At 39.2% G+C, this 25,366-nt stretch overlaps 1 protein-coding gene and 1 pseudogene across 3 annotated transcripts in view; one reads left to right on the top strand and one right to left on the bottom strand.

Annotated features, from left to right (window-relative positions):
* The window catches only part of EIF2B3 (eukaryotic translation initiation factor 2B subunit gamma), a 142,729-nt gene that overhangs the window by 70,108 nt on the left and 47,255 nt on the right, over positions 1-25,366 (top strand). The gene's annotated exons all lie outside the window — the stretch shown is intronic.
* Positions 16,654-17,505, bottom strand: LOC130836568 (protein archease-like; annotated as a pseudogene).

Here is a 25,366-nt window from a genome sequence, read left to right as displayed (position 1 = left end):
AAGATATTATAGAACCAAGAAAACAGAGGACCAAATAACTTAATTACAGAATCAATTAATTAATTTAAAAACTGCAAAGAACGAAACTGACACCACTGAAAATCAAATTACATGCATAGTGGAAAAGTTAAAGATATTCAGTAATTTAGATGAAAATGAAAATAATTGAAATTAGAAGCTAATAGAAATAAAAGACAAAGATGGTTCTATGTAATTAATGTCTCTGAAATAGAGAACTGAACATGTGACCAAAAGATGCATTCACATATATAAGGGATTCTTGGGAAAGTAATTTAATTTAAGGATTTTAATATAAAGTTGTAAGAACTGGGTAAATATGACTTCTGAAACCCCGCTAAGACAATAGTAAAGGGATTTTAGAAGGGTATAAATCCAGAAGGCTAAAGAAGATGAAAAAGGAAATAGCCACAACAAAAGTTGGGAAGCAGAGGACTTCCTAGGTGGCGCAGTGGTTAAGAATCCACCTGCCAATTTAGGAGACACAGGTTTGAGTCCTGCTCTGGGAAGATTCCACATGCCACGGAGCAACTAAGCCCGTGCACCACAACTATTGAGCCTGTGCTCTAGAGCCCGTGATGAGCCACAGCTATTGAGCCTGTGTGCCGCAACCATTGAAGCCCACGCACCTAGAGCCCATGCTCCGCAACAAGAGAAGCCACTACAGTGAAGGAGGAGGCTGCGCACCACAATGAAGAGTAGCCCCCACTCGCAGCAACTAGAGAAAGCCCGTGAGCAGCAAGGAAGACCCAACGCAGCCAATAAATTTAATTAATTAATTAATTAATTTAAAAAAAAGTTGGGAAGCAGAAAAGCAGGACAGTTTAGCATACCTGAGAAAGCTGAGTGCTAAGCCAAAAGTGGGGAAAGCTGAGATGCAAACTGATTTGCACTATGAAGTCTCAGAAGAGTTAAGATTCAACAGCACCAAGTACATCTCCTAGTGGGGCTAAAAACAGGATTACTCTAAAAAGCAGTTCCTTAGATTTCCTCCCCCAAACCTCACAACTCTAGCAAGAGACTGGAGATTTATTCTCAGAAGAGGGTAAAATAGAGGATCTCTGGATTGGCGCACCAAGCATAGATGAGGTTGGAGATACCATGCAGAAAGTGGGGATTAAGTGAATGTGTGTTCTGAGGTCCTCAGCTTCCTTCTTCCACTTGGCTCCTAAATTCTAGCAGTCAGGCTTACACCTGTCAAGCAAGCACATTAGAAGATTCTTCTCTGTGGTAGCAGAGTCCAAAAAGAAAGACCTAAAGATATAGTCATCAGGGAGTTCCTAACAGATAACATACTTCCTCGTCTACCTACATTGAACTTCAAAGTTGACAAAGTCCACCACATGTTCAGTGCTCCCAATCACATATTTATTGTGCCACTCTTAAAAGTTGGACCAAAAAAAAGCAAGGATTACCAGATTTAGAGGCCAGAACAAATAAACGGGGGTGGGCGAGAGTGGGAGAACAATGGTAGGAAAAAAATCAACTTGAAGGAAACAGAAATTATGCAGAGAGAAGAAAACTTCAAAAAGATAACATCTATTATGAGTATTTGAGCATCTAAGTGCCATTGTTGTAGGAGCTAGGGACACAGCAGTGAACCAAACACACTAAAATCCTTGCCCTCATTGAGAGATGAGAGGATATTGCATTCATGAACCCAAAAGCAGGATGCTATATTAAAAAAGGAGCATTTAGAGAACATGTAGTGCAGATATTAAAATGAAAAAATTAATAGAAAAGTTAGGAAATGTTTTGGGAAAACTTTTTCACAAAGCAGAGTAAAACAACAAATTGATGGAAAATAGAGAAATGATAAGAAGATTATAGGTTCAGCCAAGGAGGTCCGATATTTGCATATTAGGAGTTCCAGAAAAAAAAGAAAATGAAGGGGAAGGAAATCATCAATGAAATGATACAAAAAACTTTTCTCAAAATGAAAGAAACTGGGTTTCTAGACAGAAAGGAAACACTGTCCAGCACAATACATGAGAAGAAACATACCAAGTTGTCATTGTGAAATGTTATAACCCTGATAACAAAGAGAAAATCCTACAAGCTTCCAGAGAAGAGGGGGGATATCATATACAAAGGAATTGAAATAACTTTCAATTTCTTAACAGCAACACTAGAAACTAAATAAATAAAAATAAAACAAGGGAAGAATGCTTTCAAAATTCTTAAATCTATATCTAGTCAAACTATCGAGTATGAGAGTAGAATAAGAATCTTTCAGGCATTTGCTTTACATTCATCTGTTTCGAAAACTACAAGAGGATGTGTAACACCAAAACCCTGGCATACAGTAAGAAAGAGAAAGACACTGGATATAGAAGAAAGAATCCCTGGGTTAATGGTGGAGGGAGATTCCAGGATAACACCTGTGTACCTGGGGTAGATGGCAACCAGACCAGATTGGAATAGGTCAGAAAGCTTTGAGAAAATTTTCTTCAAATGATTCTTATTCTTCTGATGAAAATGATAGAATACTTGATGTGTGTCAACATTTTGAGAGGAGTTTTGAGCACTTAGTGGTTAGTTTGGAGTTGAAGTATTGATAAGTATCTAGAAAACTAAGAAATGAGAAGACAAATAATGCCAAGGCAAGCAACAAAAATGTGCAGGAGGGAATTCCCTGGTGGTCCAGTGGTTAGGACTCTGCGCTTCCACTGCAGGGGGCATGGGTTCAGTCCCTGGTTGTGGAACTAAGATCCACAAGCCGCGTGGCATGGCAAAAGAAAAAAAAAAGAAAAGAAAAAATCATTAGTTACTCAATGGCTCAGGTGTGACATGTTATATATGCATAATAATGTAATCACTGACTAGCCAAAATTATGACATAGTTACTTTGGAATAATGGGAGGGAAGGTTAGTGTATTGGAGGTATGAGGGAAGAAAAAAGAGATAAACTTCCTTTTTCATAGTTAATAGCTAATACCTAAAGCTGAAGTCATAATAATTTAAACATTGATTATTAAGCTAACCGAAATAGTGAAACAATTAAATTAGAAAGGTAGGGAGTACAAGTAGTACAGGTGTATGTGGTGGGGGCAGAGCTGGTGATAAAAGAAAGCTAAATCCTCATCTTCCATAGTGGGAAATCAACAGATAATGTCTGAATTGGAAAACCAAGAGATATCAGTATTAGAATGTAGAAGAATTGAAAGGTGGTGCTTCTGGGAGACAGAAAATGGGGAAGAAAGACTTGAAATTTTTCATTATAAGTTTTGAGAGACTATTTACCTCTTTATGTGCATATATAATTTAAATTTTAATTTTTTAATTAAAAATGATATAAAATTTTCTGAATCAAGAGAAAAATCTACAAATTTTGAGAGTATATTGTGTCCTAAGAGAATTTGGCCAGATGTATCCTAGTAAACTTATTAAACTTATCCATAGATAGAGAAAGAATTCTTCAAGCATCCGGAGACAAAAAGCTAATCACTTACATGGGAATAAAAATTAAGCTTACCTCCAGGTTCTTCACGACATTCCATACCAGAGGAACACAATCTGTGTTTTCAGAAAAAGAAAGTGGAACTCATGAATGTTATTAATAATGAAGATATCATTCAAATATAAAAGTGATAATAGGAAGACATTCTCAAACATGAAAGGACTCAAGAATGTGGCACCTATGAGCCCCTCTTGGCGGGGCAGGGGGTGGTAGGGAACAAAATAAAGCTTTTTGACAATGAAGGCAGCCAAGAATTTGATCAAAATAAAGAATTTAGTAATAGAGAAGCCATGGTAGTCATAAAACAAATGGGATATTTATGTTAAAACAGAAACAAAAAACAAGTAAAACATCTCTGCTGAGACAGTAACAGTTAATTCTGAAAGGTGAAAGTATGGATGATGATTTTTTTTTTCTTTGTATTTTTCTGTATTTTAAATTTTCCTCCAATTTAAAAAGTATTAAAAACAAGAAAAACATGTACTGCCTTGGAGATTAAGCCTAAGGACCAAAATGAGGAGGATTCAGCATAGTGTTATTTCTAAAGTTACAGTCCAGTAGATGAAGACATTTCTGTACAGTAAGTCCCCTATATACGAACCTTCAAGTTGCGAACTTTCAAAGATGCGAACATGCGTTCCATCTATGTCAGGCGTGAGTGAAATTGCAGCTTGCCCTCCATCTCCTTTTGCTGATGATCCTTCAGCTCTACCATCTCCCACCTCCTTTCCCTCTTCCAGTCAGGTAATTTGTTATACAATTATAGATGACCAATAAAATCCTAAATAAGCTTTGAATCAAGAGTTTCTTAGAAAACAATGAAGTTGAAAGACATCTGGGGAGGAGGTGGGGGGAGTTAATATAGCATAGTTCCTTTCCTTTCAGCCTCAGTCTGCTCCCTACATATCCTTGAAGTAGGGAAAGTCAAGTGGCTACATGTGGGATGCATCCTGCCGCAGCTGGATGCCTTTGCTGGGGTCTTGGACAAACCATCAGCTCAATCCAAAACATAAAGACAATGGACAGTCATCCTATGGTCCTGTTTTTTTGTTCTAACTATGGTCCTATTAAACTTCAAGGGCTTTTTTTGTTTACATGTTGTCAACAAATAGTCCCAATTTTTCTTTCTTGTGTACCTAGAGAGAAAGAGAGAGGCCTGGTTAGAATAAATTCCCGAGAAGAACTACCTCTTGGCCCAGGGTGTCCATTGTTACAGTGCCGTACAATAAACATGAGATGAGCTGCGTAGGTCCCCCTTAAAGGGGATGTCTCAGCATCACTTCTAAAGAATCGTCTTCAACACACAGTAACATGGTTTTCCCTGTGGTTTGCCTTGGTGATAAAGCAAGCTTTCTTACCCCTGGAGTGATCATTCTTTCAATTGTAGAGTTAAACTGCCTGGATTTTTTTTTCTCTGAAAGCAAACCTGTTGCATTGGCCTCTGCATGTATAAAAACTGTGATAAATGGTATCTAATAACATTTATGCCTCTTATAACTCTTGACTGAACCAAAAAATGTATATCCATTCAATCAGAGTCTTTACAGTCTCACACTCCTGTAAGCATTGATTTCTTGTCTGTCCTTCTCACAAAGCCAACAGTCCTCAACCCTGGGGAGCATATTTTAAAATGCTGATGTACCCTAGAGGTTCTTATTTAAATGGTCTGACATAGGACGGGCATTTTTTTAAAGTTCCTTGGGTGATGCTAGTGTACCAGTGTTGCAAACCACTGTACAAGACACTCCAGTTCAATTTACCAGAGTTTGTGACCCTATAGTGCTGCTCTATAAATGTTTGATAAAGGGATAGTTATTTGGTCTATCAGAGTCTAAAGAAATTTTCCAGCTCCCTAGGAATAAATGGAAGCAGTGATGAAAGTGTATCTGGCACCTGAAACTGCTGCTTGGAACTCTGATTCTCATTCTCCACGGGCTACAGGTCACGTTCATAGGGGAAGGAGAGGGTTCCAGCTAGTGTAGGCAACATCTGTCCAACACCATAGGCATGTTTGCAGGACCGAATAAGTCAAATGGCAACCCACCAGTTTTGTGGTGTTGCAATCCGGCCTAATAATATATTGACATTTGAGTACTCAGGGCTGGGTGATTCTGGAGAATTATATGACAGTTAGAAAGTACTTAGCTGACTGTCATCCTCTAATGAGGACCCTCATTGAATCCAGCAGACCACCAGGATAATCTAGGATAATCCACCTATCTCAAGAGCCTTAACTTAATCACATCTGCAGATTTCCCTTTTGCTATAAAAGGTAACATATTCACAGGTTCCAGGGATTAGGATGTGAACATCTTTGAAGCGGTCATTATCCTGACTATCACAGTCTTCTTGGTTTTTTAACATGGTTTTCAGTAGCTGTATAATCATCTGTCATAGGAATATATCTCATCATTTATTAACCATATCTAGTATTGCTGGGATTTAGATTGTTTCTGATTACGTGGCACTAGATTTTTTTTTTAAGTTGAGTTTATTGAGGTATCATTTACCTACGGTAAACTTTACCCTTTGTAGTACACAGTTCTGTGTCTTTGAGAAAATAAGTACAAATACCTCATCTGTCTGTGGTCTCTGGGATGGTTACCACTCAGCCTTTAGAAATGTGCTAAGAATTTTGGAACGTTCCTGGCGGTCCAGTGGTTAAGGCTCTGCACTTCCAATGCAGGGGGCACGTGTTTAATCCCTGGTTGGGGAACTAAGATCCCACATGCCCGTGTGGCACAGCCAAAATATTTAAAAAAAAAAAAGGAGGGGGGGGTGGGAGGAGGGAGGGTTAAGAATTTTAACTGAATTCTTCCTACGCACTTGTATGGCAGCCCTGTCTTCCTTCCATGCTGTGCTGTAGGTGAGCCAGTGTTGATGTCTCATCTCTCCTTGGAGGCTCTTGTCTTTCCTTAGATTTCTCACCACTTGGTTGCCCTGTGATGAGCTCAAGAAAAGTTATGATTTTTTAGATTATTTTTTGTTGTTGTTGTTAGAATGAGAACAACTCTCTTCCCAGTTTTAGAAATCTTAGAAGGAAGACAGCAGTCCTAGCACTTGGTTTTCCCTTTTTTTATAACAGCTTTATTGAGTTATAATTCACACAACATACACTTCACCCATTTAAAGTGTACAATTCCATGGTTTTTAATATATTCACAGTGTTTTGCAACCATGACTGCAGTCAATTTATTTATTTATTTATTTATTTATTTATTGGCTGCTTTGAGTCTTCATTGCTGCACGCGGGCTTTCTCTAATTGTAGCAAGTGGGGGCTACTCTTCATCTTGGTGCACAGGCTTCTCATTAACGTGGCTTCTCTTGTTGCGGAGCACGGGCTCTAGGCATGCAGGCTCCAGTAGTTGTGGTGTGCTGGTTCAGTAGTTGTGACATACGGGCTCTAGAGCACAGGCTCAGTAGCTGTGGTGCACGGGCTTAGTTGCTCTGTGGCATGTGGGATCTTCCCAGACTAGGGATTGAATCTGTGTCCCCTGCATTAGCAGGCAAATTCTTGACTACTGTGCCACCAGGGAAGTCCCACCACAGTCAATTTTTAAAGCATTTTTACTACCCCAAAAAGAAATCTGGTATCCACTAAGGCACTCCCAATTTCTTCCCAGTTCTCCCCTCCTACCCTAGGCAAGCACTAATCTGCTTTCTCTCTCTCTGTGTGTGTGTGTGTGTGTGTGTGTGTGTGTGTGTGTGTGTGTGTGTGTGTACATATACACACAAACAAATGTATATATTTGCCTATTCTAAACATTTCATAGAAATTTAATCATACAATATGTGACCTTTTGTGACTGGCTTCTTTCACCTAGCGTAATGTTTTGAAGGTTCATCTATGTCATTGCTTATGTCAGTACTTCATTCCTTTTTATTGTGAATAGTATTTCATTGTATGGATATATCACATCTGAGTTATCCATTATTTATTGGTTGATGTTGGCACTTGTTTTTAAATCGTCTTTTATTCCACCAATGAATCACTTAGGATTCCATTATCCAGAATTTTGAAAGATCCCAAAAAGAGCATAAAGCATACTTTATTTCCTCAGATAACTTCTATGCATGTTAGAGAGACATGACCAACACTGTAATAGGGAACAGTAGACACCCATACATATTTCAGGCTGTTGGACTTTTTTAAAAAAATTATAGTTCTCACAAAAAGTAAGAAGATTTGTTACCAAATCTGGGTAGATGGTTGATTTGGAAGGTAGTGATAAGTCAGTGGACTCATTTAATTTCACATTGTTTTTTAATGTTGTTGCTTGAGTTTGGGGGCTGCAAGCAAGCTCTAAGTCCCCAGGAGAGGTGTTTCTAAATTCAAATCATATTTGTCTTCCCAGTAAACTCTGGAAAAGATACTGAGTGTTTGTTATTTCTGGTGTCAGAAGCCTGTAGGGTCAACTGCCATTTCACATCAAAAGAACATTTGCTGTATTCTTGTGATTGCATTCTGAGTGCTGTCAACATATAGCTCTTTCCTAAGTATGAAGTCAAGCCTCAGAGATGCTAGGATTCTCTCCTTTCACTTAGGTGGTCATGGCCATCAGAGAGAGCCTACTTTTCCTACGACATCAGGAAAGGATGGTGGTGCTGATGGTGGTAAAGATGATGGTGGTGGTGGTGTTGATGATGGTGGTGGTAGTGATAGTGGTGATGGTGGTGGTGATGGTAATGGTGGTGGTGGTGGTATTGATGGTGGTGGTGGTGATGATAGTGGTGGTGGTGATGATGATGATGGTGGTGGTGGTGATGATGATGACAACAACCACCACCACAGCAGCTATGGTTTTTCAAATTTTGCGCCTGGCATTGTGTTAAAGACTTTTTTACAATAACCCTATGACATAGATACTATTATATGCCATTTTACAGGTGAGGAAATAAATGAGGATTAGTTAGAAATAAGAAATCCCAGTACATATTTGTTGGATGAATACATGGGAAATCACCTAGTGACCAGCTATGATTAAGAATCTGTAATCTAGGGCTTTGGCACTCTGTGATGAATGCTCAGGTATAGAACAAGGGTTGGCAAACTTTTTCTGTAAGGAGTAAATAGTAAATATTTTAGACTTTGCAGACAATCTGGTCTCTGTTGCATTTATTCAGCTCTGCTGTTATAGCACAGAAGCATCTGTAGATATGTAACAGATGAGTGTGGCTATGTTCCAATAAAACTTTATGTACAAAAACAGGCAGCAGGATCATCCAGCTGGCAGGCTGTAGTTTACCAGCCCCAGTAGAGTTGTTTTTGGGGGGTTTGTTTTGTTTTGTTTTCTCTCTCTCGCTATAAAGGGTATCTATGGTGGGACCTTGTTAACACAGCTTGTTTCTTACAGCAGTCAGGATATAGCTGACTGGATCTGGAATTCTTTCAGTGAAGAAAGAAGTAAGGGGTTTGTTACAGATTTTTTTCCTCCTAAACCATTTATCAAAATCAAATTTTAGGAAACGGAGAAGGGTTTCTTTATATTTTAGAAGAGCTCAACATAAAGATGCACTTAAAGGATATCTCTTAATGTATTGAAAATATGGTCTTATTTATAGATATTTTAGAATCATAGACTGTCACAGCTAGAAAGTTGTTTGGTCCAGTCCTCTATATTTCAGATAATGATACTGAAAACCAAAGGAAGAAGGGTTTGTTCCATATCATTATCTAGTTAAGCTGGGCCTTTTCCGTTAGTTCATGCTTCTATTTTTCAGGAACACAGTGTTCAACTGGAACATGTTTATTGAGTTTCCTCCTCTTGTTAAACCACAGTTTTGGTATTTAAGGAGGCAGGAGACTCTCAAAGAGTTCATTAGCCTTGGTGGAAGATAAGATTATGCATATAAAAGCCTAACAAATAATAGCAAACAATACCAGATTCTGAACAATTATGGCCAACAGTGTTATAAGAATTCAAGGGAGGCACCCTAGGGGCTGAGGTGGTCAGGAAAATGTGATAGACTAATTTGGACTTGAAGGATGAATTTGTATCTGATATGGAAAGGGACATGGGAAGCTGAATCCTATATGGGGAGAATGCTCTGAGCAAAAGTGTGGAGGCAGGGTATCCAAGACTTGTTTAGGAACAGTTTGGCCCAAATGGAAGCTCCCTATTGGTTGAGCACTAGGAAATAAGCCTGGGAAGTTAAGCTGGTACAAAAATAGAGGACCTTGAATACTGGGAAATTATTAAAGACATTTTGAGGAGAGAAATAATGTGTCTAATTCAGAACTCTGGAAAGGTAATCTGACAGCAGTATGCAGGATAGGTTCAAGGTATAAGACCTAAAAAGAAACGCAGCGTTGCTTTGTTAAATTCACGAGACTCCAAAGAGTAAAGGGATTGTGTCCTCTGGAATGCAGAAAGAACTACTTGTGGCCATCTATTATTATGTGAAACAAGGGGCCTGACTCATTTGTGTCCATCAAGCACTGATATTTATGCTACATTAGAGATGTCAGGTTTAGACATAAAGTTCTTAGAAGCCAGAGTCATATGTTTCCATAATTACAGCCAGAAGGTGGAGGTTGTCTCCTGCTTGTCTTTAACCTCCCTGGGTTGTTGCTGCATGTGGTGAACTGGTAGTAAATACCATAGTCCCAGTGATCCCTGCCAAAGAGAGCAAGGTTTGAGCATGAGAGGAGCAAAGGTGGCCACAGCCAAGAGGTAAGGTGAAAATGAACAGCAGATGGAGGTATATTTTTCCTCCATACCTGTTGAGCTCAGAGCCTTGGGTTAAATGCTGGGGCCATTAAGGCTAGATCTTCTACCAGTTTCCTAAGACTAGGTTGCGCATTTAGTTGTTGGCAGATTTTTTTCTCTCCATTCCATTCTTCTAACTTGTAATCTATACCGCAGTGATTCAGGATCTTTGGTGTATAGCTGTAAAAGGGTAGCTGGCTGGATAAATGAGCAGTAAAAATGTTCCTCCCTTTCCTATGACCCTGTTCCTATGGCTCCTCCTGGCCTCAGTGCGATAATGGGATAGTTAATTAGATTCAGATTTTCAAGCACTTTTTGAATGTGAGAATACAATACGTCCTGCCTTTTCTTTTCAAACTGAATTTCCAAAGGTGAGGGCTAGTTCCTGTTGGGAAAACACCAGAATTATCTTGGAAGAGGCATTTGTGTATATAGAGAGCCAGAAATCTCTTGTTTTAAAGTTTTCTTACTTTTATAAGGTACTGGTTGTAGGAGAAAAGGACAGTGTTGATGGAATGTACATCCTGTCTGTTTTCTCTCTTTCTGGTAGAGAATGAAGTATTTGCTTGATTGCAGAGAGTGTGTTCTATTTTGTTGGGCCTCAAGCATATTTGGTCCTGGAAAGTGAGATAGTACAAGATACTTGGATTAGGAATCCTGCTAAACCTATGGTCAGGTACAGAGGCATTCTCCCTCTGTCATCAGTCAGTACTGGAACTTTACTCCAATGGGCCCAAATTCTTACTACCTCAATGGATTTGGAGAAAGCACAAACCTTCAACACATGTCAAATTGATGCATTACTGCCTTGGAAAGGCATTATATGTAGTAGAAAAAAATGTTACTGATAGAGCATGGTACTAGATATTGAAGTCCAGAGAATTTAGAATTTAGTCTTGAGACCTTGAGCAAATCACTATGCTTCTCTAAGGCTCAGTTTCCCCAGCTGAAATTGGCTTAGTTGTTCTTTAAAGCTACCACCCCCCAGCTCTAAAATTCCTGTTTTATTTCTGAAAGACATGTGTTTTTAATAATTCATAAGTAAAGGTATGTGTGCCAGATATTTAATGAGAAAATCATGTAGCTTTTCTCTAGTGTTATGTTGTTTTCTTTTGAATACTAGTCAAGGTTTTTTTACTGGAAGGATAATGAAATTATTAAAACAAGCTTCTAAACGATATCTTTTAAAATGGAATAAAATGTTCACATGTTCACCTTGGAAAAAAACAGGAACTTAAGTCAAAGCCTCAAAGATCATGGCCAGATCTCTCTTTCTGGGACTATAGATAATGGGTTCACATTCTTGATTATTTTTTTGATGGTGTGGAAAGTCTTGAAATACTTGCTGTTTATCTACATTAGTATCCCCACTGCTACTAACAAGCTGTAACTCCTAAAGTACCTCTCTAATTTGCAGTTTCTTTGGGGGAGGGGGGAGGATCCTTTCCCAAGGTGTCTTGTCCAGTATAGGCACTGAAACTTTTACTCTTCTATACTTTTAACTCTTACATCTATAAAGTGATATAGATAGGGTTTTTTTTTTTTTAATTTTTATTGGCATATAGATGCTTTGCAATGTTGTATTAGTTTCAGGTGTACAGCAGAGTGAATCAGTTATACATATATCCACTCTTTTTTTTCCTTTTTTGATTCTTTTCTCATAGAGGCCATTACAGAGTACAGTTCCCTGTGCTATACAGCAGGTTCTTATTAGTTATCTGTTTTATATATAGTAGTGTGTATATATCAATCCCAGTCTCCCAATTTATCCCTTACCCCCCTTATCTCCTGGGAACCAGGTTTGTTTTCTACATCTGTGACTCTACTTCTGTTTTGTAAATAAGTTCTTTTGCACCCTTTTTTTTAGATTCCATATATAAGCAAAATCGTATATTTGTCTTTCTGTGTCTTGACTTACTTCACTCAGTATGACAATCTCTAGGTTCATCCATGTTGCTGCAAATGGCATTATTTTGTTCTTTTTTATGGCTAAGTAATATTCCATTGTGTATATGTACCACATCTTCTTTATCCATTCATCTGTTGACAGACATTTAGGTTGCTTCCATGTCCTGGCTATTGTAAATAGTGCTGCAATGAACATTGGGGTGCGTGTATCTTTTTGAATTATTGTTTTCTCTGGGTATATGCCCAGGAGTTGGATTGCTAGGTCATATGGTAGTTCTATTTTTAGTTTTTTAAGAAACCTCCATACTGTTCTCCATAGTGTCTGTACCAATTTACATTCCCACCAACAATGTAGGAGGGTTCCCTTTTCTCTACACCTTCTCCAGCATTTATTGTTTGGAGATTTTTTTAAAATAAAATTTGTTTATTTTTTATTGGCTGTGTTGGGTCTTCATTGCTGCACGCAGGCTTTCTCTAGTTGCGGCAAGTGGGTGCTACTCTTTGTTGCGGTGCACAGGCTTCTCATTGCGTGACTTCTCTTGTGGAGCATGGCCTTTAGGCACATGGGCTTCAGTAGTTGTGGCTCGTGGCCTCTAGAGTGCAGGCTCAGTAGTTGTGGTGCACGGGCTTAGTTGCTCCGAGGTATGTGGGATCTTCCCGGACCAGGACTCGAACCTGTGTCCCCTGCATTGGCAGGCAGATTCTTAACCACTGCGCCACCAGGGAAGCCCTGGAGATTTTTTTTTTGATGATGGCCATTCAGACCGGTGTGAGGTGTTACCTCATTGCAGTTTTCATTTGCATTTCTCTAATAATTAGTGATGTTGAGCATTTTTTCATGTGCTTCTTGGCCATCTGTATGTCTTTGGGGAAATGTCTGTTTAGATCTGCCCATTTTTTGATTGGGTTATTTGTTTCTTTGATATTAAGCTGCATGAGCTGTTTGTATATTTTGGAGATTAATCCCTTGTTGGTTGCTTTCTTTGCAAATGTTTTCTTCCATTCTTAGGGTTGTCTTTTTGTTTTGTTTATGGTAGATAGGGTTATTTATAAGAGAATCCCCATGTCAGTATCCTTAAACCTTTTTTTTTCTTTTCTTTTCTTTTTTTTTTTTTTTTTTTTAGACCGGCTACAGACTTGAGAGAAAAATCTTCCAATCTCCTTTCTAGCTGGGTAAAAGCTGTGCTGCCAATTCCTGATCATTTCAGGGCTTCTGCAGTACAAATCAGGGAGCTACTCAGCTTTCCTTACGGCTGGTTTAGAATTCAACTTTCTTAGATATGCTAAATTTGTTAACACTATCCTTCTTTACAGCTTCCAAAATTTTGTTACTGTCCTCTCCTCTCCTAATCTTTGTCCTTGGGGGTAATGCCTTCAAAAACAAAAACAATGTTTTCTGTCACTTTAATGAGCTGTCAACAGGAATAGGGCTTAAGGCCTTTATTCAGTCTGCCATCTTTACCTAGGATCCCCTTTATTACTTCATTTCAGTCTCATTGTATCTTTTAGTCACTTACTACCCCTTCCTCCCACTCATGCTCCCTCCCTCTCTCTTTTTTTCTCTTTCTGGCCCTGGTTTCCTCATTTCTTCCTCCAGTCTAGACCTTATATCACTTTAGGCATTTCCTTCCATATCATCACTCACTGTTCTTTTGCTATATCTGCCCTCATAACCCTCAACTTTGGATTACTCTTAACATCTACTTCGTCCACTCCTACATCTGTCCTGTTAAAATCTTCAGGAGAAATATTATGCAGTGTTGTAGACCGGCATCACTATAAATTCACGGTTCCAATCTTAGTTGAGCCCTAAGAACCACTCCACGTTCTTACACCTGTCCTGGACCACTTTTGCACTTCGCTCAGCAGGTATTATCAACCATCCACCATTTTCCCGCTTCAGAAGATTACCCTGCCTTCTGTGAGAGAATCCTAGCTAATAGATACTGATTTCCCCAACATACTGTCGCTTCCCATAATTTTATCTTTACTCAGACCCATCTTCAGTTCCTTTTCTCTAGCCTTAGAAGTTTCTTTTCTCCTATTTAGAATCAGTCCCTTCACTTCTGTCTTTTACCCCATTTTCCTCTGCCTCCCCTGGAATCTTGCTTCATGAGTTTTTCCAACCCTTTCCAGAATTTTCAACCTTGCTTTCTACTATTTCTTTCTCCTACACCTGTAAGTGCATTCTTATAGGATAAAGTACAAATTCCTAAGGCCCTTAATCATCTAACCATGCTTACCTCTCCAACCTTATGTCTTACCATTCCCCCAGTACAACCCCATACTCAACACTCCACCATATGGCTATGGGGAGTTGCTTTTACTTCTCTGACTTCTGTATTTCTTTTTATACCTCTGTCCTTTTGCTTTCATCATTCCTGGCACTCCTTCAGCTGAAGTTACCCTTCTCTCCCTGGCTAAATACCTGCTCTTCTTTCATGACTCAGCTAAAATATCACTCCTCTTTGAAGCTTTTTCTGACTGTCTTTGCAGTAGACAAAATTCACCCTTCTTCCTTTGTGCTCTTCTGTATACTATAGAGATTTCTAGAAAACATCTATAACCTTTTGTTGCTTTGGACTATAAGTTACGTGAGGACAACAATTGTATTTTATTTGCCTTATTAACCCTAGGATCTAATACATGACCTAACATAAGTAGGAGCCAAATAAATTTGTTGGAAGAGGACATTAATGGAGCCAGCATGTCATCTTGTGTTTGAATGTATTCGTGACGTGGAGTTTTTATGAACAGAGCCGAGTAACACCATTCAATCTTATATATTGGAGAAAGGGCTGAAATAGCATCATTCCTACCACATTCTTTTGGCCAAAGCAGTCACAAGACCAGCACTGACTCATGGGGTGGGAAAATAAACTTTACCTCTTGATGGGAGGAACTGCAGAGTTGCTTTACACAGAGTTGTGGTTCAGGGAGGGGAATAATTGTGGCCATTTTTGTAAATACTCTACCACAGTCCTAACCACCAAAGGATTTTAAGTAGGAGAATGACATGATCAATTTACCTTTTGAAAAGATAACTTTGGATGTCGTGTGGAAGGGGAATGGATTGGAGTTGGATAAGAGAGAATGTAGAGAGACCAGGTAAGGAAGGGTATGGTAGTAATCCAGGGGAAGTAATAGTAATTTGGACTATGGAGTTGACAGTGGAGATGGAGAAAAGTGGATAAATTAGAGAAGGATTTCACAGGTAAAATCTGAGGACTTTATGTGTGATTGAACCTTAGGGCTGAGATGTGGAAAGGTGTCAGGAATGACTTGCATTTTGGTTTGAGCTACAGGATATATAGTGAGATAGGGAATGCAGAGTTTGTGGAGGTGAGATCCAATGTTTGGGCTGAATTTGAGGTACTTTTAGGACATCCAAGTAAAGATGTCTTGAAGTAGCAAGTTTTATGTATATATACTTGGAGCTCAGAGGATAGCACTATGCCTAAGATTAAAAATTTGTTATTATTGATGACATAGATGATGACTGAAGATATGGGCATGGATGAAATCACTTAGGAAGAGCACAGAATGAGGAGGAGAGAGAGTTAGGAATAGGCTGAAGCCAGCTAGAGGATCATGAGCTTCCAAAGGAAATTTAGATCAGAGCGAGAAGGAGAAAAGGAAAACCAAGAGAACATGATGTAACAGAAGCCAGAGGAAGAAAGTAGCAATAGTGTTGAATGTGGCTGTGAGGTTAGGTAAGATGATAATTTTTAAACGATCACTGTATTTTACTAAAATGGAAGTCATTCATGACTTTATCAAAGTGGGTAGAGTGGAAGATGTTAAATGGTGACAGCATGTTGGACTATTCTTCTGAGAAATGGGGCTGTGAAGGATAGGAGAGAGGTAGAACTAGGAGGAGAAGGAAGGTTTGAAAAAGAGTATTTTAATTTGCGAAGAACTGAAAACCATTTAAGGTTATGTGAGCCGTGTTAATGTTAGGCCGTCCCTAAGGTGGACGTGAGGTTGGGAGGAGGTCCTCCGCATAGCTAGCTAATAGCTGCTACCCTGACTGTAGGGGGCCTGTCATACTAGCACTAACTGTTCACTCGGTAGTTTGTCCCATTCCTACCCCTTTCTTCCCACTCCCTGCAGTGCACCTCACCTTGCCAGCTCTCCTGGACTGACCAGGAATATTCTGAAGTACACCCATACTCATCAGGACCCTCCTGAGGTCTCCCAACATTTGTTTCTGATGAGTCTATATCTCTTATTAGAATGTATACTCTTCTGGACATTCAGTAAGTATTTAGTGCCTGCTATGTAATACACTGTTCTGGACACGATGCTGATATGATCAAGTCGCAAGTCTTCCTTCCCCGAAAGAGGTGATAGATATACACAATGCAGAATAGAACATTAGTGCTATAAAAGATTTTTCCGGTAAAATTCCATAAGTATTTAGAAAGGAAAAAAAAAAAAACTCACTAGATTAGGAGAATCCAGGAATTTTTTTTTTTTTTTTTTTTTAGGATTCCTCAAATTACTTTTTATTCAAGTTGCATTCGATAAGAGCCTGGGGGCTTCAGAGTCCCTCAGGCTGCTCTTACATCAATGATCCTTTTTGGGACCAGGCTGGAGGGCTTGCATTCCATTGGAAGGATGTAAGGCTCCTGCTGTTACAGCAGGGAATTAACAAATGAGGAACCATACTTGCCACCAGAAGAATTCTGTACAATTTGAATATTTGGATAACAGAGACCAAAACTTTACCTTGATTTTCCATTTCTGAAATACACACTTTAAGTTAAAAATTTCTGTTCTGCAAATCTCCACATACTAACACATACTGTAGAATTTATATCATGGTAGCATAGTATCTTTTCAAAAGGAAGAGAAAAAAAACAGTTCTTTGTAGGAGTCTCTCTTTTTTTTGTATCTTAAATGTCAATGATCACAAAAACTTCTGGCTTCTCTTCATTATAGACCTGCATTGCTGAATATGTTATTGCCTTGACTTCAGTTCCCTGAGGGTGCTTGGACAATGAGAATTCTTCTCCCCACCCAATTGACCATAATTTGAAATTTCTTTGATCAATATTAAGTACTTTCACTTCCCGGGGTATGAAGAATTCATCAGCACTGAATTTATAAAGCCACTCATCCAAAAAGTGAAACAGAAGAGACTATAAGTCATCTCCTTCGGTTTCTACTTCTACTGTTTGGAGGGGCTCCACTGTCCCAGTATCTGTCATATAACCAAACATGGCCATCGCACATTGCTCAAATGCTTCCTCCAGAGTATCTCCCCATGCGTGTAACTGGACATCAGCTGTATGATCCAAATACTTGTACTTCTGATTGACTGGAGGATACTTAGCCTTGATCGCCTTCTGTTCCTCAGTCAAATTGTAATCTCTGACATCCTCCCCTTCCTGCGCCATGATTGCCGGTTTCTCCAGGAATTTTTTAAGGAGAAAATTGCATTTGAGGCTGGAGCTTAAAGGATTTATACATGTTGGGAGTTGTGGTTACACATGGGTAGAGGCAGGCATTCCAAAAGAGCAAATGAGCAAAGGCACAGAGAAAGGAAAGCAAAAGTAACTGAGTTACTAAGTTTCTCTGAAGCACAGAGAATAATATGAAAAGGTTTAATATACGCAAAGGGAAGTCTTTAGAGGTTTACAAACAATAAAGTGGTTACTAGATTATAGAGCTGTTTCATTCAGTATTATATACTTAATACAGTTCAGTGCCTAGCGCATCTGCCACTCAGGAGAAATTTATTTACCAACTGTTGAACCCCAAAGGGTGGGAGTGCCTGAGCAGGTTATCTTGTAAAATCTTCTGAATTTGATGTAACTCTAGCCATGCAAGAACTGGAACCAAGCCCTGAGTGATCCTTCACTGAGCCTTTGCCTCTTGCCATCTACACAGCCAGCTGGGAACTGCAACTAAAGATAATGGGAATGTTGCTTCATGTTCCTGGGAGAGTGAGGACTGAAAGGCAGACCTGCTGAAAGTTCATATTAGCTAGGCCAGTGGGACTCAGTGGAGTGCAGATTAATGTGTCAGTTTTCACCCTGTTTCTATAGAGAAGAGTAACTCTTTTATTAAATTCTTCAGACATAGTGGACCAGGCAGCTTGGAAGGATAATTTGGAAGAGAGAGCTCTCTTTCCAGGGTTTGTCTGTGAATAGGAGCCCTGTGTCAGTGGAACTGTACAGATTGCTGTCTTGAGCACCTCTTGGGGAGAGTGAGGGATGTTCCAAGCTTCAGCAGGTTCCAGCACTGTGGGTTAGGATGACAGGGAGGAAGAGCAGCAGTGTGATCCTGCCTAGGAAGGCTTTGCTGACTACTATATTAATATTAGAAGTGTGGTTCTCATCAGTCTATGTGATGGTTATCTTATGTGTCAATTTGGCTATGCTCTAATATCTAGTTTTTCAATCAAACATTAACCTAGATGTTACTGTGAAGGTATTTTGCAGATGTGGTTAATATCAACAATCCATTGATTTTAAGTGAAGGAAATTATCCTGGTTAATCTAGATGCGTGTCATCCAGTCAGTTGAAAGGCCTTTGAACCTAATCAAATCAGGGAACTAATTCCAGATGACACAGAATCAATTCAGCAAACCCATCCTTAAGGTTCTGTTCTTCCAGGACCACTCCTGGTAGCTATTTACATATCAGATAAGCAGAACTGCTATGAGTGATATAGAATAAGGGATTATTTTGCAATTGTAGAAGCTGGTAGAGCTGTGTATGAATGCTGTTTCTTCCGTATAGTGTTGAGCCTGAAATCACTTTCAGTCAGCTAGACCAACAGTCAGAAGGAAAGCTGGATGTGGACAAGAACAAGAACAAACAGGAACCCTCATCTGTCTCTCACCACCTTTAGCATCATTATTGAGGATGATCTGCAGGAGAACTGGCATCCTTCACCACAGAGCTACACAGTGCTTGACTCAGGATTCCAGAGAAGCTGAAGGAGGATATCTGGTAGGATCTGGAAGAACTGCAGGTCTGGGTACTGTTCTGTGCCTGCTAGGTGAGCTAGCATCTCAATGACATGCACAAGTTGCCGTAGTACTTGGCATCATCCGTTGACCTTCAGAGCATTTCAAAATGTGTCTTTAGCTTTACTTCTGCCTTCTAAATGTCACACAGAGTATCTCTTGTAGGCATTGCTAACTCAGAACCAGTCAGAGAAGCGAATTTTGCATAACATAGTTCCAGATCAGCCAAATTAATACGTAAGACAGCATACCATGTATATGTTTTTCCTTAAAACGATAACTTTCCGTGCTTTTTCCATCACCCAAGAGACAAAATCCAAACTCTTTAACATGACATCTAAGCATTATATAGAAGGCTCTCCATAATTTGGCTTCTGGCTACCCCTCCAGCTTTAACCTTTATCATTGTGTCCTAGGTTTTATTGTTTGTTTTGTTTTTCATACCTCTTTGTATATGCTGTTCCCTCAATCTGAAATATCCTTTTCCTGCTTTGCCTGCCTAGCAGATTTCTTCTCAGCTCCCAGAACCAGCCTCAAGCTATGAAACCTTATCCTATCCCTGCTCCCTTAGACACCTCCCTGCATCCTTTTCTGTTCTAGCTTCCTACATTGTTATCACATTATACATAATAGAGTAACGTGTAGTCTTCTCTACTAGAGTATGAGCTGCTGTCTTTTTCAACTGTGTGTCCCTGGTACCAAGCATGGTACTTGACCCATGATGATAATAATAATAATAGTTATCATTTAATAAGTGCCTAATATATGACAAATACCATGCAACACACTTTAAGTGCATAATTTCTGATCATCCTAATAACTCTGCAACAAGTAGATAATATGGTGGATCTCCATGTTTGTTGAATTAATGAATATATTATCTAAAGTTAAAAATTGCAATAATTTTCCAGTTTTCTCTTAAGGAAGTGGAATTTTTTTTTTTAAGAACTTGTGGTTCTTTTTTTTTTTATTTTTATTTGTTTGTTTGGCTGCATCAGGTCTTAGTTGTGGCATGCAGGTTCTTTTGTTGCAGCATGAAGGGTCTTTTGTTATGGCGCTCTTCCTTGCGGCACATGGGCTTCTCTCTAGTTGTGGTGCTCAGGCTCAGTAGTTGTGGTGCTCAGGCTCAGTAGTTGTGGCACGTGGGTTCTCTAGTTGTGGCACGCTGGCTTTAGAGCGAGTGGGTTTAGTTGCCCTGCAGCATGTGGGATCTTAGTCCCCCGGCCAGGGATCGAACCTGCGTCCGCTGCATTGCAGGATGCATTCTTAACCACTGGACCACCAGAGAAGTCCTTAAGGAATTGGAACTTTCTCTTTAAGTAAAATCCTACATAGAAGCCTGAGATATGAAACATAGAACATGGATTTATTCTGATTCAGATTTCCTGTAACAGTTTTCCTGAAGCACCTCTAGAAAACTCTCACTCTATGAAGCACAATATTCCATTTTATAACAAAGAAACTGACATGAAGAAAGATTATGCCATATTTAAATGGTGAAGCCAGAACTAGAATCCTGGCTCTTAGTCCAGTGCTCTTTTTACTACACCAAGCTGCCTTTCAACTTTGACTTAGCTCACTATTAAGCCAATGATATCACAGAATACAAGTAGTCATTAGTCTCAAGATTAGAATAAAAGCAGAAATCCTTAACATGGCCTAAAACCTCTCCAGCCTCATCTTGTGCCTCTCTGTATCTTGTGTTCTGTTTTATCATTCCTGGGTGACTTTAGTTCCTCACACTCATCAGTCTACCTCAGGGTCTTGGCATCTACTATTTTTTCTGCCCAGAGTGCCCATCTCATTTTCTCCACACTTTTCACCTGGCTAACTCCTGCCCTTCTTTCAGGTTTAAGCTTAAAGGGAAGCTTCCTGTCACCTCCCACCCTCGGCTAGGTCCCCCATTATATGCTTCCATAGTACTCTGCTTGCCTTTCACGATTATTGCATACTTGCAATAATTGATTTGCCATTCAGCTCTAAGCTTCATGCAAGTATCATGTCCATTTTGTTCACCTCTGTATCCCAAGTGCCTGGAATATAATAGATATTCAGTGAATATAGGCTAGGGACTGTCTTGTAGAGGAATAAAGTGATTTGTTTTTGACATGGACTAAAATAATTTCCTTTTGTTTTTCTGTCAGTACCGTGAGGAGCAGCACTTAGAACTCTTAAGAACTTTTCCAGCTCTGGTTGTCTCTGCTGCTTTGAGTCCAGGGCTTTTGCTTCAACACAACTGCTTTTCTTGGAAAGGGCTTGAGCACCATAACCCACTCTGCTGTATAGGTTGACCTTTGGTTTGATAACTATATGCACTCCTAACGATCAACAGCCTGTCATTCCTGCCACTTACAGTGCCAACAAGATCAGGCATTTGGGGTGGTATGGCAGGTGCCTTCCTATAAAACAGCTCTCAGGTGGTTATGCAGTAGGTGCTTACCCCCAAATCTGTCTCATTAGAATTATAGGCAACTAGTAAGTAGCCATGCTTCTTAGGTCATTCTCTTTCCTCTACTCATGAGCAGCCTTGGTTGTTTCAGGCACACCTTGATCTCTAGTTTCTTTTAAGTTGTAATGATTAGGCAGTAGGGAATTAGCTCTGGCTCTTCTAGTGGGAGGGAAGATGCTTCTTTGTTGGAACATGTTTAAGATTGCCAAACAAAATAGAAGGTGACTGTCTACAGTTGTTCATGTTGTTGCATTGAACACTTCAAGATGGCTAAGTTGTCATAGGAGGCTTTTATACTCTTTGGAATTGTTGTTTCTTGTTCTTATGAGTCATTGTTTCAAATTTCAGATCCCCTGGCGTCTGAATTCAGGAACCATCCATGACATTTCCTTCACCTGTTAGTAACATTTATACTTATGCAAAGAGAAGCATATGTTAAAGTTAAGTTTATTCTATATTCTGAGTTTTTGTCCAATTGAGTTTTCATCATTCTGTTCCCATTCCTTGTTATTCTGTCCCCAAATCTGGATTTGTTTTGGTTTGGAAAAAGTCATTCTGTATAGCCATATAAACTATTAGGACATATTCAGTTTAGGTTAGTGGAGGCTTTCTTTCTTCACTAGGTTGTTGTGGACTGTCTCAGCATATATGCCAGTTCCCCCACTAGGCTAGAAGTCTTTCCAGTCCCATTCACAGCAGTGCCGGAAGTTTAATAGTGTGTCCACATGGAAGGTCTAGGTGAATTTCAGTTTTTAAACATACGGTTACCATAAACTGTTTCTTTAGCTATCTGCCTTTTTCTACTCATTCTTCTAGGTAATGAATGTTGTACTATGAGCATGTCAAGGAATAGAACTCCCAGTTGGCCTTTGCTATAACTTAGGCAATGAGCAGGATAAAAACAACTCAGTTCCTACTGCACACATGATGATTCTGGGGAGGGACTTTTGTCTCCATCCTGTAGATTTGAAGGAAATGAGGATCTGAATCTCTTATGATCTTTGGGGTTGGGGATGGGGGTTACAGATCTTATTATTAACTAAAGGAACTCAGACCTTTTTTTAGGGTTATTAAGAGACTTGGGCATTTAAATTCTTAAGTTTATTCTACTAGGGAGAAAACTGGTATGATTTTAACCATAGTAATTACTTGGGTTTTGGGGTTTTGGTGTTTTGGTGGGGTTTTTTTTCGTATTTTTCTTGTCTTTCATGGATATATTTGTTTCTTTCTGGGCTGCCTTTCTGGACTGCTTTTTTATTCCCTAGCTCTGTAATTCTATATTGTTTTGTTTCATACAATGTTGGTGGTACACATAGCTCTGTGTTCAGTTTTCTTTGAGTTAAAACAAAGCTCTTAGGGACTTCCCTAGTGGCGCAGTGGTTAAGAATCCACCTGCCAATGCAGTGGACACGGGTTCGATCCCTGCTCCAGGAAGATCCCACGTGCCTTGAGGCAACTAAGCCCATGCTCCACGACAACTGAGCCTGTGCTCTAGATCCTGTGATCCATGACTCTTGAGCCCATGTGCCACAACTACTGAAGCTCGCGCGCCTAGAGCCCATGCTCTGCAACAAAAGAAACCACCATAATGGGAAGCCCATGCACTGCAATGAAGAGTAGCCCCTGCTCGCTGCAGCTAGAGAACGCCCATGCGCAGCAATGAAGACCCAACGCAGCCAATAAATAAATAAATTTATTTACTTAAAAATTTTTTTAAAGTCTTCAGTCCTGCATAATCCTGCAGACTGGTGTGCGTGTGGCAGTCTTTCTTCCAGCCTCTCTAGAGATCTTATATCTTTGTCCCTCACACACAGTACTTGGAGTTGTTAATATGAGGAGAAAATTTGGGTATGTAAATATTGAAACACAGGTACAGCTTGGTCTTTGAACTCCTTGACATTTAAAAGTAATTTGCCCAAAGCAGGCAATTGCTTCTTTGATAGCAGTTTTTAACATCCGCTTAGAAACTTGGAAGCAGGATGATAAAGAGTTCCTCTAGGTTTGTCTTAGGTCAACACTTAGAACCCCATTCCTTAGCACATTCCTTCTTGAATGGTACTAGTGGCTGATGAACTCCTAAATAGGGTATTTAGCAAGGGAACAAGTACAAAAGCAGGGATTTTTTTTTTTATTATTATAGCCAAGAATTCCACCTTTCTTGCCTCAGATTTATATATGAGATGGGAACAAGCCTTCATCTATATAGAACTCCTAGGATTATATGTGGAGAAAAGAAAAAAGTTGCTTGAGAGATCTTATGAGGTAGTAGAAAGGCTTTAGAGTCACAAATACCTAGATTTTAATCCCAATTCTACTACTGTCTACCTCTGTGACCTAGGAAACTTACTTAACCTCTCTGAGTCTGTTTTCCTAATCTGGAAAAGGAAGACAGAGATGTTGTGAAGATTAGTATATGTGAAAGCACATAGCAAAATGGCTGGCACATAATAACTATTCAGCAGATGCTGGTTGCATTCCTTCTTTCCCGTAAGTAACTAGAATCAGTTAGAGTATTGGGTTAAAACTCACACATAGGGAATTCTCTAGCGGTCCAGTGGTTAGGACTTGGCACTTTCACTGGAGGGGCCCAGATTCAGTCCCTAGTGGCGGAACTTAGATCCCACAAGCTGCACAGCACAGCCCAAAAAAGAAAAAAAAGCTCACGTATAGCGATATACTGAGAACAGATGAGAGTTGAGTTGAGAGCATGGGAGAGTCCTTGGTTAATCAGTGTGCTGTTATCTGAGCCACAAGGATCATGTTCCATACATCTTGACTGACTCAAGAAGAAATAGAAAATCTGAGTTGACCTATAGCAATTAATGAAATCAAATTAGTAATTTAAAATCTTCAACAAAGAAGAAATGTCTTTGAGGCTTCAGAATGTAAGGATGGCTTCTTTAGTGAATTCTATCAGACATAAAAAAAAGAAATAATACCAATCCTTCACAAAGTCTTCCAGAAAATGAAAGAGGAAGGAATACTTCCCAACTTATTCTGTGAGACGAGTATAACTCTGATACCAAAGCTAGATAAAGAAAATACAAGACCAGTATCCTTTATGAATATAGGTGAAAAAATCTTCAACGAAATATTAGCAAAATGAATCCAGCAACCATGCCTAAGTGAGATTTATCCTGAGGTTGCAAGATTGGTTTAATATCTGAAAATTAATATACTATATTAATAGAATAAAAGATAAAAACTGCATGATTCTCTCAATAGACACAGAAAAAACATTTTAAAAAATCTACCACCCATTCATGATAAAAACTTTCAACAAACTAGGAATTGAAAGGAACTGCTTCAGCCTGATAAAGGGTATCTACAAAAAACTTACAGACAATATCATATTTGGTAGTGAAAGACTGAATGTTTTTCCCCTAAGATGGGAGCAAAGCAAGAATGGCCTCTCTGGCTTTTTCTGTTTAACATTATACTAGAGGTTATAGCCAGTTCATTCAGGCAAGAAAAAGACATAAATGGCATCCAGATTGGAAAGGAAGAAGTACAACTACCTTTATCTATAGACAACATGATCCTGTGTGAGGAAAATCCCAAGGAATCCACAAAACTACTGGCATTAAAAAGAGTACAGCAAGGTTGTAGGATACAAGATCAATATACAAAAGTCAATTATATTTCTATATACTGGCAATGAACAATAAAAATGAAATTATAAGAAAACAATTCCATTTATAATATCATCAAAATGAATAAAATACTTAGGAATAAATTTAATAGAAGATCAAGACATATACTGAAAATCACGAAACCGTGTTGAGAGAAATAAAGTTTGTAGTTTTTGTTTTTTTAAGTTTAAAATTTTTTATTTTGTGT

Source organism: Hippopotamus amphibius, chromosome 1 (genome assembly GCF_030028045.1).
Source record: "Hippopotamus amphibius kiboko isolate mHipAmp2 chromosome 1, mHipAmp2.hap2, whole genome shotgun sequence".
Lineage (NCBI taxonomy): Eukaryota > Metazoa > Chordata > Mammalia > Artiodactyla > Hippopotamidae > Hippopotamus > Hippopotamus amphibius.
This window is presented reverse-complemented; position numbering and strand designations above follow the sequence as displayed.